The sequence below is a fragment of the Streptopelia decaocto genome (assembly GCF_964273445.1).
Source record: "Streptopelia decaocto genome assembly, chromosome: 1".
Lineage (NCBI taxonomy): Eukaryota > Metazoa > Chordata > Aves > Columbiformes > Columbidae > Streptopelia > Streptopelia decaocto.
The window spans coordinates 157,640,775-157,654,268 of record NC_138663.1 but is presented as its reverse complement, the minus strand read 5'-3'; the positions used below and the strand labels follow the sequence as shown (position 1 = coordinate 157,654,268).

The window sequence follows — 13,494 nt, the reverse complement described above, 5'->3', positions numbered from 1 at the left end:
ATGATACATTTGTGTTCTCATGTCAACAGAAGGAAAAAGCTTATTTCATATAAACAATGAAAGGGCAAAATTGAGCATTTTGGATCTTGTTTTGAAAGTTTTAGTTGTGGCCTTGTCTTTTGGGCATGGAAAAATGTCTTGGCTTGCTTTTTAAATTTAGCTCTGTAGACGAAAATATTGGTTACTCACCAAGAACTCTCTTACTGTGAAAACATCAGTGTAAATGAGGAGCAAATTCAGTGTTATTTGAAAATGTTAATTTATTTTCTTCTTTTTTTTTTTTTTTTTCGCAATGCAAGATATTGTGCTAGTTATCTTTCTTCTGAGTTTTCTTGTTTCTTCTCCTCTTTTGAAGATTCAGAAGAAACTAACTCAGTGTAAATGTTTGTGAGGGGTTTTCATTCTATATATCCTACAAGCCAGAACAGCACCTTTGTAGTCATGGCAGTATGCCATTGAGTGCTATTAATGACCTTAATCCATGGATTACTGCACGATAAACTGTAACAGCTTCTTTGTAGATGTTCTTGTGTATTGGTTGCCTGCCAATGGGATTTTTTTTTTTTTAAACAGGCAGGCTAGTGTCTGCAGGGGTTTTTTTTGTGTTTTTTGGTTGTTGTTGTGGTTTTGCGGCTTTGTTTGTTTGTTTTTTAAATATAGTTTTAATCATTGTAAAGCCTTGGGGTGGTGGCGGGGTGGCTGGTGGCAGGGCTCAGTCACTTACAGGGCAGTGGGTTTGCAACATAAGAGCTGCTGCCGCTGCAGCACCCCGGCCGAAGCGGCGACGTGCCCAGCATCTCTTTCCCTGGCAGTGCAGGGTGCTCGCAGCGGAGGTGCCAGTTATTTTAGCCAGAGACTTTTGTGCAGGCATAGTAATCGCTTGTGAATCAAAACTGGAGTCATAGCCTAAGCTAATAACACCATAAAGAGAAATCCTGAGGGATCGCAGTGGCTAGCTTACTGACAGGCAGCATCGTTGCTCAATGGAGAGAAGTCCAATGCCATGTAAAAAATGTAGTCAAAGCAAGCAGGCGTGTTTTGTCCTAGCAGGCATCTGCTCCAAGGGGCCAGTTTGCTTCAGCCTGGATCTAGGGGCTGAAGCGATGCTGCTGCCCAAGGGAGCAGGCACATGGGCCTCCTGTCTTGTGTTTTCTAGTTGAGTCTATTGTGGTAAATTGGCAGTAGAGATGGGTTTGTACCAAGAAACCAAACTGTGGCCTCAAGCAGCGGAGGCGGAGGTACAAGTTTCTTCCCACCGACACTGCTGCAGGCAGAGGGAGATCTGATAACGGGACAACAAGGTCTTCAATTGCTGCAGCTCCTAGTGGCTGAGTGCAAGTCTGAGCTGAGCTTTTGGGTGAGCTGTCTGACCTCTTGGTGCTTAAAAAGCTTTTAGGGATCCTTGCGAGTGCATGGCTCTTGGCTATGCCAACTGGAGTCATTGCATCCATTTCCTTCGTTATTCAGAAGTTTGTAAATTGCCATAGGTAGGGCAAGAATGTTCCTGGTGAGCTTGGTTTGCATATGCTGCCGGTTGAAGGACTTATGTCATTAGTCCCATAAATCTGTTTGATTTGTAGCTTTCAGAAATAGCTGGTGTTAATCATACAGTTTCAGAATACTGCTTTGGCACTCAACAAGCAGGATAATGTTTCATGTAAATAAACAGAACAGTCTAGAATTATAGATACAATCAGAATTTAATTAAAAAAAACAAGAGCTGTTTTTCTTGCTGAACACTGAACCACACTTTAATGCAGGCAATTATTTAGAGTTTATTTACATAATATCTAGAGCTTTGGAGACTTAGCATTTTAACTGTCTTGGTTCCGTGTACCTGCTGTAAAAATAAATTATGGTGAGTACATTGAGTCTCTTTGAATAAACATCTTCCTACCCAGAGAAAATACAGATTTTTTTTTTTTTAGGCTCAGATTGAGGTATGTGTTACATTTAGGTGATGCCTGGTAGTTACAGCTGCTCCCTCAGAACAACATACAGCACTCTTGAGACAGGCTCTCCTTTACCTGCTGATGGATCAGAAGAGCCCCTGTTCGGGGAGGGGATGTGCTCTCTCCTGCATGCCACCTTCTTTCTGGATTTTCAGGATAGACAAGGAGCATGGTACAAGTGCCTACCAGCTGGTTCAGACTACCAAAGCACCAGTATGGAACTACTGAAGAGAGTCCAGCAAAGGGCTAGAAGGATGACAAAGGGTCTGGAGCATCTTACAAGGAAAGGCTGAGAGAGCTGGGACAGTTCAGCCTGGAGCAGAGAAGGCTCAGGGGGATCTCATCAATGTACAAAAATACCTGAAGGGAGGGTGCAAAGAAGACGGACCCAGGCTCTGCTCAGTGGTGCCCAGGGACAGGACCAGAGGCAATGGGCACAAGCTGAAACACAGGAGGTTCCCTCTGAATATCAGGAAACACTTTTTTTCGCTGTGAGGGTGGCCAAGTGCTGGCACAGGTTGCCCAGGGAGGTTGTGGGTTCTCCATCCTTGGTGATATTCAAAAGCCATCTGGACGTGGGCCTTGGGCAGTTGTTTCTAGGTGGCCCTGCTTGAGCAGGGTGTTTGATAGATGATGTCAAGAGGTCCCTTCCAGTTTCAACCATCCTGTGATGGTGTGACCAGAAGCATCTTCACGCTGACATGCCCGTAGCCTTCAGGGTTGTTCTAAGCTAACAAAAGCTGGTATTGGGGCTGAAGGAAGTAATCCCAGCCAGGGACCCGCCTCTGTGCCATGCCACATCCTCCTTTGTGCTCCCACTGCTGTCTTTGTGGCTGTGTGGTGCACCAGCTTGGGAAATTGATTGTGGTTAAAACTAAGTTGCTGTATTTGCTGCTGACACAAGGGAGAGGGGCTGTGTGTTACCAGCAGAGTGCTGGGTCACCTCGGCCAGTGATGGTGCTGTGGCCTTAAGCCAGGCTTCTGGAGTAACATGATTGCATCAGAATCTGAATTTTCCTGTATTAAAGAAGTATATTTGTAGGTCTGTTGGTTGCCAGTAAAAGGTTGACAGAATTAAATGGGTGTTGTTTGCTTTTAACTCAAAAGGGGGTTTTGGCTTTGAATACTCGGCCTTGCAAAAATTGACTTTAAACCCAGTGAAAGTTGCAACAACATCCCGTTGGACTGATTGCAGTTTTGGCGATCCAGAATGTTAGTTGTTAAAAACTGTCTGGGCTCTGAATATCCTTCATCTGTGAGATGCTTCAGGCTAGACAGAAATAGCTAAAGACTAATGAGCCTGGTTCAGATTCAGGCCAGAGAGTTGCTGATTTCAAGCCAGGTTCTGCCGCATGGGCTTCTGAGATGTGGCTCAGCTTTTGTTTCCGGCTCTTTGGTGAAGAACAGAGCCTGTTCTGTCATAAACAGGGCATTTTGAGGGTGTTAGGAGAGTGTAGATGGTTCATTCCTGTGCACCCGATGCTTGATGGATGCAGCAGTCAGACAGATGCACGCCTGTTAGCCAGTCAGAGCATCACCTCCAGCAATGGGGCTCCCTCCAGCAGAAGTCCCCTGCGACTTGGCCAGCTGGTGCGGCCACATGGAAATACCCAAAACTGTACCAGGCAACTGGCCCTGGTGAGTTTTATTTGAGGATGAAAGTGTCTCTGAGCTTGTCTGTTTGACCGTGCCTGAGGTGACGGAAAGCGTACTTCCATGGCGAGGCGCAGGGCCCGCTGATGGCCAGGAAGATGGACGATGCTGAGGAAACGCTTCCAGAGCTGGAGCCTTGTCTGCTGCCTTAAACCCTCCTGAAGACTTTTTTGAGCCCTTTCAGTCTCCTCTTTGGATGCTGCAGTGTTTGTGCAGTGGGAAGGGTCTGTGAAGATGCCTGTCCAACTGGGAAGTTTGAATTGCGGGAACTGCTCTGTTTATACTTTCATACTTCCCACTGGGTTCAAGTAGCTTAATTTAAAAGTGAAGAACCTGGATATATAACACTTCATATATCACACTTGGAGTCCTTCAAGTTGGACACTATAAGCAAACCTGTTTTCAAGGCTTCCCTGTCCTGCTAGTAGGAAAGAACAAAATCCTTTCAAAGGAATACTAATATATAATATGATGTCTACGGACAAGAACATGTAAGACTCTGCTGTATTTGAGCTGGAATTACAAAAAAACAACACTGAAATGAATGGTGACATCTAGGAGGTAGAGAGGGGAAGAGCTTGGTAGATAACAAAATATGATAATAGGCATTTTGCTGGGAATTGACTCTCATGTTTGCAGTCAAGTCTGGGGTTTAAATTATGGTGTTATTTCTCAGCTCAGATTTATACACTTTCTGCAGGTCAGCTACTAAAAGGATGTGTTGTCTGAGCTGATACAGATAACAGAGGAGGTATCTTGAAGATACTGTCATTGCAAGTTTTATGCTGTTAACAATAAAATGAAAGCTTCCTTAGGGCTACAGATTTATTTTCTGTATTTTTTCAATCTATTTACTAGTGTCTAAACACTTGGAATTGTTCTGTTTATTGAGCCAGCAGACTACTGTGGACTGTTAATTTGCATTTTCCTGAAAGCCTTTTAAGAATATGCCTATCTGGTGTCATTTGGCACCACAGAATAAATGGTAATTGAAGGCTGTACACAGAGACGTGTTTACCAAGTTTAAAAGGGTTCCAGGAAAAAGAAAAGAAATTTTAGGAGCATCCACTTTGGTGAAATATCTGGAACTGAAAAGCATCTGTTTAAGATGGCTTGAGCTTTATTTAGAAAAAGGAAAAAAAATAAATTTGTAAAGTGAGCAGGCTGTTAGTAAGAGAGTGAGCTCAGTTAGGCTGCAGTAAGTAGTCAATTGCCTTCCTGCCATTCTTTTGTAGGTCTCTAAATGTTTCACAAACATCAAGTCCTTGGTATTCTACAAAGGTCAAGGACTTGGGATCCTCTCACACTTTGAAGTAGCTGATACCTGCTCTCACTTGGCAGGTGAGGCAGTCTGGACAGACTGTAGATGTGCACTATAGGCAGAGGGGATTGGCTAGTTTTGTGTAGACTAGAAAGCATTTAAATGGGTGCCTATAGTGTCCCAGTTGGCTGAATTTCTGCCCATCACCCAGTTATGTGGTGTTATACTGTTCAAAAGCAAGGTGAGTTCAAGGGCCATGCCTACAGTGGGTAGGGAAGAACAACTGAAATGGGAAAACTCTGGGTGACAGAATGGCATATTTGTTCTGGACCCATGGATCTTGCGTGCTTTGCTGCACAGTGGCATAATTACAGTAAGACAGGGGAACAGGTTGCCCATTTCAGTAGCTGTAGGCTCTGGGGATGTGGAAGGTGCAGGCCAAAATCTTCCAGGCTGGGAGGGATGCAGAATCCAGATCTCCATCTTCCTGCAATGCAGCGAGTCTGGTCAAACCCTTCTTTTTCACCCACCTCTGTTTTTTCTTTTAAAAAGTCCAGTTCCAAGTAGCTCGAGAACACCACCTGGCAGAAGCTTTCCTGTGTCTTGTAATCATAGAATAGTTTAGGTTGGAAGGGATCTTCAAAGGTTATCTAGTCCAACCCCCAGCAATGAGCAGGGGCATCTTCAACTAGGTCAGGTTGCTCAGAGCCCCGTCCAACCTGGACCTGAATGCCTCCAGGGATGGGGCATCTACCACCGCTCTGGGCAGCCTAACCCAGTGTTTCACCACCCTCATTGTAAAAAAAAATCCTTCCTCATGTCTAACTTGAATCTCCTCTCTTCTAGTTTAAAACCGTTACCCCTTGTCCTGTCATAACACGCCTTTCTAAAGAGTCTGTCTCCATCCTTCTTACAGGCTCCTTTTAAGTACTGAAACGTCTTCCTGGAGCCTTCTCTTCTGCAGGTTGAACAATCCCAACTCTCTTTGCAGCTCTCTTAGTTGCTGCGAAGTGTGATCACGAAGAGAAAATGTCAGTCAAGGCCACTTTTAGATGACTGCGGATTAACTCTGTAGGCTTCTTCTGTATATATAGCAATGGCCACCCTGGTCAGGCCAAAAAGCCCAATGTAGCCCAGTGACCCAGTAATGGCCAGTAGTGGATATTTAGGAGGTGGTGTGTAAACATGCAGTGGCTTGCTGGAGTGATGTGCTGCTCAGGGACATGGAGGTCCAGGCATAATATGATTGTACGTAATAGCTCTCAGTGACCATCCTTCCACTGTATTTGTCTCGCTGCTTTTTGAACTGTGTATGTCTTTGGAACCCACAGCATGCCACTTTGAGGACTTCCACAACTTCATTACACACAGTGTGGGAATCAGCTTCTGTTGTTCATTTCAAGCTTCCTCATTTCATGGATATCCCCAAATCTCCTGTGAATTTTCCTAAGGATGAATCTGGATTTTTTTTTTTTTTTTTTTCCCACTGACTTCACTCTGGAAGGGGCATGTTTCTCCTCAATGGGAAGTCTCATGAGAGAAGACTCATTCTTTTAAATGTGTTCCATGAAAACACTGTTCCCAGGACAGGTGTGGTTCCTGAAGGCCCTGCTTTTTTCAGGCTTTGTTAATCTTTTTGGCTCAGAATAAAGTGCAAGGGGTCAGATGTTGCAGGAAATTATGCCATCCTGTTTTCTGAGACTATATTACACTTTATACTCAACCTGTGCAACCATGAGCTGCTACTAAAAAGAGATGGTTACATCCAGTCCTGTGTCCTATCACACGTATTTTCCGTTTTTTATCTCTGTTCAAGTGATTGTGCAGCCCTGCAACTTGTTTGAGCTGGTTAAAAACCAGCTAGCTGAACTGCTGGGCAGACACCCTTAAAAATCTGCGAGCTTGGCTTAAATTGTTTAGGAGAGAGTCAAACAAAACTGAAATAAGCCTTTAACTGTTGTCCTACACAGTGTTTAGCTTTTTAAAAGATCAGTTAAAAATAAAGCCATGGGTGTTTGTTCACTGCAGAGGGGGCTGTGCCACTCAGTAAGATTTGTCCCTCTTTCAAGAGAGACATTTCTTCTCTGTTTTTGAGCAAAGTCCAGAGGCGCCACCCAGGGTGCTTGGCGAGCAGGAGTATATGGGGACAGGAACCAGTGCTGAGCCAGGAGCTGGGCCCTGCAGCAAAAGGTACACTAGCCACCAAGTCGACTCGGAGGAGCAAGTGCTAACCCACTGTCACTGAACCTGCCCTCAAACCGAAGCTGTGAAAAGCAGAGGTTGAACCAGTTGAGGTTCATTCTGTTGTCTGTTAGAAAAGCTGGGTTTCTCCTTCAGGCCCTGTTTTGTTTCCTCATTTGTCTCTCTGCAGCAGTGCTAAGAGCACAAAGCTGTCCTGTCTGTCACTAGTATCTCCTTATCACACCTGACCCATCAGATTTTAAACCTGGGCAGCTTGTTTTAACTTGATGTAAGTTACATTCTCATAAGAGAGCTTGGTTGGACACCTGGTCGCTGAGCTACCCAAATCCTCCTTCCCTCTGAAGGTATGGGAAGCCCCTCTTCCCAATCTCACGGTTCAGTGGCGAAGCCTCTCAGTGATCAGAGCAGATGCTTTTCACAAGCAGGAGACCTGTTGCAACAGCTTGTGCCTCCTTTGGCCCGTTACAACCACCCGATGGGAGCGAGTGGGTGTTTACTGGCAGTTTTCACTGTCGTTTTCAGTGTGGTGGAAGTTGCTGAGCAGGTTGCTGGGTCCCTGGCCTGGGGAGGAGGATAAGCAGAAATGGTTGAAAGAAAAAGCAGTTAAAGCACAGTCACTGAAGGATGTAATATGAATATATCTTCCTGTTCACTGAATTGTGTTGTCCTGAGGGACTCCCATTACTCTTCTAGTAGTTCCTGGGCAGTGGTCTTGCTGGGTTGGGTTAACTCCTGGAGCTTGCTGCTCCCAGGAGCCCTGGTAGAGACTCACAAAGAGCATTCCTTGGTAGCTGCCACTCGGTTAACTGTCTAAGTCTGTTTACACAATGAAAAGCTGGTAGGCAGACAGGTTAGAGATGCAGGAGACCTCGTTTGAAAGACCACAGTGTCTGGCAGATGCTCTCAAGATTTTTGGGCACTTGGAGGTGCTTCATATACCCACCCAATTCACTGTAGTTGCTGCACCAACCCATGCTCCCCTAAGCTTTATAATAACCAGTCTGTGGGTGTAGCAAAGGCAAAATTCAATCAGAGTCTCTGAGTCATCCCATCACTAGGATTTTGAACACAAGAGCAATTGCTCACTGCCCACTCCTCCCCCACGCTCCCTATTAACTCAGGTCACTGTTCCCACCGGCTTGCTCTTTCCAGGTCTCCCCACCTACTTCTTTATTTTTCTGGCAGGTGGTTCCTCTTTCATTCCAGGCTCTTTTTTTTTTTCCCTTGGCCCTGTGTATGTAGCTTTCTCTCAGCTCAGGCATCAGCTGTTCTTCCCAAGCTGTTATACTTCAACTGCATCATCGATACAAAAGACAAGGTTGTGTTCAGATGTCAGGAGCTTCCTGATATAGAAGCCTAGCAGAGACAAGGCCCATGTTCCCAGGTCATCCCCAGCACTGCAAAGATATTTTAAATCTAAAAAAAAAAACCAAACACAACAAGAATTGGGGAGTTTATTTGCAATTCTGTTTGACAACCACAGCCCTCTCCCAACTCATATATCCTCGTACGAAGACTGGCACCTTGTTTTTGAGGAGGTGGATTGTATTGGAAACCTACTGCAAAAAAAGGAAAGCTGTTATGGTTTGAGAGATGTTGGAATGTTGAAGGCCTGCTGTGAGGTACCCGTCCCACAACAGAAATGCCAGAGGAAATCCTAAGTGTCTGTTTCCTTGCACGTCGATGTGTTTCTCTGGTGGCTGTGGGTATGCTGTGCCACCCAGGATTAGATGCCTGCAAGGACTTGACTACAACAAAGAAGAAATTAATAATGAGGAAAAGAAACTGTCTTCTCATCCACTTTGACCAAGAGCTATATGGCAAGATGTTGTGAACAAAGCCCCAAAAGTCAAAGAGTCTCAACGTGTGGAAATGCAAATAATTGAGGAATAAAAAGAAAGAAGCAGTCAACCAGTATAAAACAGTATGAAAATGTATGAGAGATGTAGGAGCTGTGGTGTAATGTTCCTGTGCCAGAAGAACCATCCCGCTGCCTGCAGGACATACGTCTCCACAGCATGGCACTGCGCAGAGCCACCTCCTCACTGAAAGGTGGCTTGGTGCCATCCCCACAGTGTGGACATGTCCTTTGTCATGAAGCATTACAAGTTTTAAGCCCTTGCTTCCTCTTGAGTTTGTTTGGCTTAAACGAGAGGGAATCCATGCTGCGTGGATGGCTCGGGCTAGCAGCCCATCAGGTGTGCCGCTACGGCCTCCCCTGCATCTGCCATGGGCCAGGCACCTTTAAAACTTTTAAAAACCTAATTTATTAACTTTAGTTTGAAATTCAGTTTGGGCCTTGAACACGCTGCAATGAAGCTATACCTCTGACTGAAAGGATTCATGCACTGCCTTATGTACTGTAAGGAGTGGAGCTTACTGAACGCCGGTCTGGTGGCACCTGTGAAGATAATGCAGTGGCTATAAGAAAAGCTCTGTTGTAACTGGGAAGCTAACAGAACTGCTGGGCCTTTCTCTGTTGGTTCACAATGAGAGAAATAAAATAAATAAAATCCAGTGTGTCACACACTATGCTAAGACCCAGTGGCTGTTGTCAGACAGTCCTCCCAGCCTCCACGCCCAGCCAAGTGAAAAAATGTAAAAAAGCCAACTTTTTCAGCTACATGTAATGTGAAAGTAGAGAGACATATGATGCTTTTTTATTTTTTATTTCCTAAGAGTGCTTTCTAGATTAGGCCATCACTTTAAAATTAATATGCGTTTATTTGCTGTGGTTAGGACCCGAGTGTTTGGGCTTGATTCATTTGCCTGAAGAGAGGCATCTGATACTATCCGAGATGCCCTCCAGTGCTCTTGATGGCTTTCCAGTGAACATGTCAGTGGAGTGTGTCATATCTGCTGGCACCGTGCAGAGGTCCAGGATGTCCCAGGGTGCTCCAAATGGTCCTGCTGATTTCTCTATGGCAACAGAGTGAAGCCCTTCTCGGGAGGCAGCGTTTGCTCTTGTGCTCACTGGAGGCTCTGACGTCAACTGCTTTTAGTAAAAAGTGGGACATTGTCACTGTGGCATTTGCCACAGTGATGACCTGGCTGAGAGGAGACCTGGGGTATAGGCCAAACCGAGAAGAAACTGTCTTCTGTAGCAGAAAAACGCCCTTGTGGAGACCGGGGACAAACATTTTCAGCATGTACGTTATAATTCACTAGTAATGCTAACAGCCGATGTAAACTTACTAATTTGAAATAGGTGTGACTCATGTAAGTAGGCTCATCCTTTGCTATCTATGACAAGAAAGAAAGTCTTTCTAGGCACAGGGATCTTACGACAATGAACTCAGTCTATTTAAAATAAAAAGACAGGCAACATTTCATAAATTTAAATTGAACAGCAACCATAACTACTTCTTCATGGAGATTTTAAAGTTGAGAATTAATGAGAAGATGGTCTATGCATTTGAAAAAAAACATGAAAGTTAAAACAAAGAAACTCCATTCCTCTGAAGTATAATTCTCCATTACTTCATTTGCAGATGTGAACATATGTCAAGTGCCATCAGATATCCATATAGTTGGTTTCTGATACAAAATGAGAAAAATATACTTGCTTTTCAAATACTATCTTAATGGTGATTTTCCTAAGGTAGTGGTTTTATGTGACACATGCCATGAAAATGCAGGCTGCTCCCCGAACACATCTTCCCTGTGTGCTTTTTAGCAGTGGTCATACAAAATCTATCAGTGTTATTAAAAACAAAGTCGGGGGGTTGTTTGTGCAGCGATGGAGATATGTGGATATAGCTATGGAGATACTGTGAGCATCTGTAAATTACGTTATTGGAATGAAGGTGATTTTGTGTTTTTGCTGAACATGGCAATGACACTGAAGTTTCAGCCTGTGACTGTCATCAGTATAAATCAATACAAATATTAATTTGCTGCAAACTCTCGTTACTTCAGTGAGAGCAGTGTTAGCTGGTTAGTATGCATGAACCAGTTTGTGTTTGAAGTGCAGGAAAAGTCTATGGTTCCCCTCTCTAATTGAACCTTCTGGCTATAATTGTTTTTAGCCTGGATTCTTGAGGAAATGAGGCTTATGCAGTCAGGCTGCCTCTCCCTCTGCTCCCACTGACTTGTGAACCCACTGGCCAATTTCAGTGAAGTCTGACAAAGAGATCATAGTCTCAAGGATAATTAAGTTCCTCCAGGTTTTGTGTAACTGGGCAACCAAATGGTGGGTGGAGAAAGAGGGAGAGACCTCTAAACCATCCCAAATGAAAGAAGATGTTCTCAGTGCAGGCAAGAGGAGATACTCAAAATTCAGTTAGCCACAAGGAGGTTGGGTTTTGGGATTTGCAATCAAATGTATAAAGCCCCTGATGTAGTTTGTGCTGGTGCTCGCAGCACTACCCATTTAATGGAACTAGTGGTCATTGTGCTGAGCAGAGCTACTGCAGAGGACTGCTTACAGTCATTCCTTCTTACCTTTAGCCTTTGCTTACTTGTCAAGCTTGGTTTTCATTATTTTTTTTCTATTTTTTGACCTTTTCAAATAGCAGCTACGTTTTACTGAGTCATTGGTACTTAACTTTACTTTTTTCTCTTCAGGGAGAAGGAAATTCCCATTAGGAATGCAGGTTTAGGTCTTATTTGAGATGGGTGTGCAAGGCAGTGAAAGGATCCTGGATAACACCACATCTGCAATATTGTGTCCAGTTCTGGGCCCTCAGTTCCAGAAGGACAGGGAACTGCTGGAGAGGGTCCAGCGTAGGGCAACGAAGATGATTAAGGGAGTGGAGCATCTCCCTTATGAAGAAAGGCTGAGGGAGCTGGGTCTCTTTAGTTTGGAGAAGAGGAGACTAAGGGGGGACCTTATTAATGTTTATAAATATATAAAGGGTGAGTGCCACGAGGATGGAGCCAGGCTCTTCTCGGTGGCAAACAATGATAGGACAAGGGGTAATGGGATCAAGCTGGAACACAAGAGGTTCCACTTAAATTTGAGAAAAAACTTCTTCTCAGTGGGGGTGCCAGAGCACTGGAACAGGCTGCCCAAGGAGGTTGTGGAGTCTCCTTCTCTGGAGACATTCAAAACCTGCCTGGACATGTTCCTGTGCGACCTCACCTAGGTGTTCCTGCTCCAGCAGGGGGATTGGACTAGATGACCTTTTGAAGTCCCTTCCAATCCCAAACATACTGTGATACTGTGATAACTGTGATAACTAGTGGGGAAGGTGGCATCCCTCAGTGAAGCTGACTGTTGTATAGAAAGCCCCACAGAAATTACAAAAGGCAATAAAGAGAGCAAATATGGAGTGAGTGGATTATGTGGTTAGAGCTCATCTGGCAGGAGGGAGTTTGCTGTTACCATCTCTGCTGCTAGGTTTCTTGAGACAATTTTCTTTAGATGGCCACTTGATGAAAAAAGGTAAAAACTGTTGTGGAAGCAGAGGAGGCTACATTTTATGTAAGAACAATATGCCATTTTGTCCTGAGCTCTTAGCATCTCATTTTGTTTTCAGGGCAGCAACCCACAAGGCTCTGCCTGTATCCTGGTACAGGAGTGAACTGGTCTTTGGCATTACTCAAGGCTGGCCCAAGAGATGTTTGCTCTTTCTTTCTTTCCCCAAACTTGACATTTTTTGCCGTGTAATTAAGTCCTCCACTGTTCTATGTGTAGATGATCTTATAAACAAGTACTACTATAAAAAAACAGATTTAGCCAGCTTTCCCTAAAGCCAACAATACTATCAGCAGGTTTTCCTTTATCAGATATTTCAGCATGCCAGCTGCTACAATGCATGTAATGTCTTTAATGAGCAACGGAGTTTATTATTAGGTAATGGAATAAGGCTGTTCTTTCTAATTAGTTATTTGCCTTTCAGTCCTGGATGTTGCAAAAAGATCCGCTGTGATCTGTGTCAATTGTATCTTGGTGTGCTTTGATTTGCTATAAAGCAGCTGTGCATTGCAGTGATGCACATGAGGATCGGGGGTCTGAAAGCAGCCAGCGAGATTTTTATGTGAAATGAGAAATGTTATCACCAGCTAATTAAGTAGCAAGTGAAGGTCAAATAATTCTTAACCTATCTGTATACACGGCCAAGTTCTATTTAGTGGGTTGACTTACTGATACAGATGTGGAATTATCAAATGGAAAAGCAGTGCAATAAATTAATAAATGTGTAGCTTCTTTAGACACCAAGAAGAAAGAGTGGCAAATGGATGTTTGCTTCAGCTCAACAGACATTAACTGGTATACCTAACAGGTTTTGCTAATCTGAGCACGCTTGTGATCTTAGACTGCTTTATTGCTTGGAATCACTGCTGAGGTGGCACAGGCCAATAGTAGATACTGGTACCCTGCATCCCTGTGGCTGCCAGGAGGAGACTATAGAGAGGACAACGCAGTTTGGGAAACACTGTGCTGCTTTTCTTAGTGGCATTTTTAAAAATCAAGCAAGCGCA

At 44.2% G+C, this 13,494-nt stretch overlaps 1 protein-coding gene across 8 annotated transcripts in view; it reads left to right on the top strand.

The window, feature by feature from the left end:
- Window positions 1–13,494, top strand: part of MBNL2 (muscleblind like splicing regulator 2) — a 112,440-nt gene that overhangs the window by 39,226 nt on the left and 59,720 nt on the right. The window lies entirely within an intron of this gene.